This window comes from Buceros rhinoceros, unplaced genomic scaffold (assembly GCF_000710305.1).
Source record: "Buceros rhinoceros silvestris isolate BGI_N320 unplaced genomic scaffold, ASM71030v1 scaffold29052, whole genome shotgun sequence".
NCBI classification, from domain to species: domain Eukaryota; kingdom Metazoa; phylum Chordata; class Aves; order Bucerotiformes; family Bucerotidae; genus Buceros; species Buceros rhinoceros.
Genome location: NW_010399948.1, coordinates 16954 through 17258, shown reverse-complemented (window position 1 = coordinate 17258; position 305 = coordinate 16954). Strand labels below are relative to the sequence as shown.

Here is a 305-nt window from a genome sequence, read left to right as displayed (position 1 = left end):
ACAACCAAGGCAAAAAACTGCCCGAGCCTCCAGTCCCGGCAGTTCTCCGCGCTCCAGCTCCTCCCTGAGCTTGGCAGGGAGCTGGAAATCAATGAGAGGCCAAAAAACCCCCAACCCACACTGCAAAGGCGTGGGGATGTCTTTATCTGAGCTTACCACGAGTGTCAGCTCCTCCCTTAAAGCACAGAGCAAGGCCTCAGGAGGGGGAGTTGCTGCCACCAGCTTTTGGGTACCTGGAAAGGCACCTCTAGAGCTGACACCGATCCCTCCTGACCCCACAAAGCTGAGCCACAAGCCACAGCTTC

At 57.4% G+C, this 305-nt stretch overlaps 1 protein-coding gene across 1 annotated transcript in view; it reads right to left on the bottom strand.

The window, feature by feature from the left end:
• The window catches only part of USP48 (ubiquitin specific peptidase 48), a gene marked incomplete at both ends in the record, with an annotated part of 19355 nt that overhangs the window by 2257 nt on the left and 16793 nt on the right, over positions 1 to 305 (bottom strand). The gene's annotated exons all lie outside the window — the stretch shown is intronic.